At 41.0% G+C, this 2,025-nt stretch overlaps 1 non-coding gene across 1 annotated transcript; it reads right to left on the bottom strand.

The window, feature by feature from the left end:
* Positions 1-200: 200 nt before the first annotated feature.
* Positions 201-307, bottom strand: LOC112089365. Its single transcript, XR_002901002.1, has one exon. It is a non-coding gene; the product is annotated as a small nucleolar RNA R71 (small nucleolar RNA).
* Between the last annotated feature and the right edge of the window lie 1,718 nt (positions 308-2,025).

Here is a 2,025-nt window from a genome sequence, read left to right as displayed (position 1 = left end):
ATTGACAACTTTGATAGAGTTTGTGATCTAACTAACATGAATGAAGTGAGTGAGGACAGTTTCAAGTTGAGGTTATTCCCTTTTTCTCTAGGAGACAAAGCTCATCAATGGGAAAATTCTCTATCTCAAGGATCAGTCACAACATGGGAGCAATGCAAAAGAGCATTTCTACCAAGTTCTTCTCTTCATCAAGAACAGCAAGGTTAAGAAATGAAATCTCAAGTTTTATTCAGAAGAACCATGAATCCTTTTGTGAGGCTTGGGAAAGATTTAGAGGGTATACCATGCAATACCCTCATCATGGATTCTCAGATTCTCAGCTGTTAAGTACCTTCTACAGAGGTGCTTTACCAAAGGTCAGACTCCTCTTGGACACTGCTTCAATAGGTAATTTCATGACCAAGGAAGTCAATGATGCCATGACCCTTGTGGAGAATGTAGCTCAGAGTGATGAGCTTTATGGATCAGACATTGACAGGAATTCAAGAGGTGCTGTGTGTGCTGAAGAGGAAAGGACAAGGAAAGACATCTGGTCTCTCAGTGAGAAGCTAGATAAACTTCTCCTAGCTTCTCATAAGTTAGTCAATTTGGTTAGAGATGTGAATCATGTGTTTCAAGACACATTTCAAGCGGAAGACATCACAGCTGAGGTAAACTTTGTAGGTGGCCAACAAGGTTACCAAAAAGGCTTTACCTACTACAAGAATCACTCCACCCAGAACTTTCACATTCACATCAATAACCAACATGGTTTTGTCCCTGCCCAACAGCAAAGCCGCCAACAGAACTCAGGGAATAAGAATCAATAAGTACATGACCTGCTCCAGCAACTTCTCCAAGGTCAAGCAAGTGATGCCATGGACTTCAACAAGAAAATGCCAGAGATTACCAACAAGGTGGATTGCACTTATTGTGATCTTCTAACTCAACTTTCAACCTTGGCTTCCAAAGTCAAGACTCTAGAGAACAACAAGGGCCACTGCAGTTCTCAAGCTCAAAGATCTTTACCAGGGACATCAGTTGCACATCAAACAGAATACTGCAATGCAATCCTCTCAAATGATGAGAATCATGCTGCTGTCCAAGAAATTGAGGATCTTCTCCATGGCAATGTCTCAAGTGAAAAATGCCTGACAAAAGATGATGAGGACGCCATCATAGATGAGTTTAAGTTCCTGTTCTGTGATCTCAATGAGGACATTGAGAAAGAAGGGTGGGAGGCAACTTGTTTTGATATGAAAAAGAATGATTCTGAGATTGCTGAAAGAAAGGATCAGAGAATGGTTCAAGGAAGGACATCTGATGGAGTCTCTAATACTGTTTCAACAAGGGTGAAACCCAAATATATTCCCAAGCTAGGTAATCCAGGAAAGTTCTCCATCTCATGCTCTCTTGGAAGTTTAAAAGTGGACAATGCTTTGTGTGATTCTGGATCAAGCATACGTGTCTTTAGACATGGTGGAGAGACTAGGGATCAAGAGTCTTAAGCATCACCCCATGTCAATTACCTTTGGAGATTCATCCTCAAAGAAGACATATGGAATCCTTGAAGACTACCCATTGAAGATTGGTGAATGCACAGTTCCAACATATTTTGTAGTCATGAAGATGAAAAAGACCAAAGAGCTACCTCTTTTGCTTGGAAACCATTTGTGAACACCACAGGAGCAAGGATGGACTTTGATACTCAATGAGTGGTGCTTACTAAGGTAGATGATGAAGTATCTTATCCCCTTAAACCTTCTATTGCTGGGTTTTGTGGGGTTATATCTGATGATTCTGATGAGTTGAAACGCTATGGGATGATGTATGAGAGGAGTATGGGAACAATAGAAGAAGCTCAACCCCTTGCATCTGTTGAGAAGAAGAAAGAATCCCTCATAAGACCTGATCTTGAGTTTGAAGGGGATTTCTTTAGTAATGATGAAGCTTGCTTGGAATCTCTATCTCCTACACCAAGTGAGAAGGATATCAGCAGCAACAAAGGCAATGGTTCAGGGTATCAAGACAAGAACCCAACAAGCA

The sequence above is a fragment of the Eutrema salsugineum genome, unplaced genomic scaffold (genome assembly GCF_000478725.1).
Source record: "Eutrema salsugineum unplaced genomic scaffold, Eutsalg1_0 scaffold_12, whole genome shotgun sequence".
NCBI classification, from domain to species: domain Eukaryota; kingdom Viridiplantae; phylum Streptophyta; class Magnoliopsida; order Brassicales; family Brassicaceae; genus Eutrema; species Eutrema salsugineum.
The sequence above is the reverse complement of the archived record's forward strand: the minus strand, read 5'-3'. Positions and strand labels throughout refer to the sequence as shown.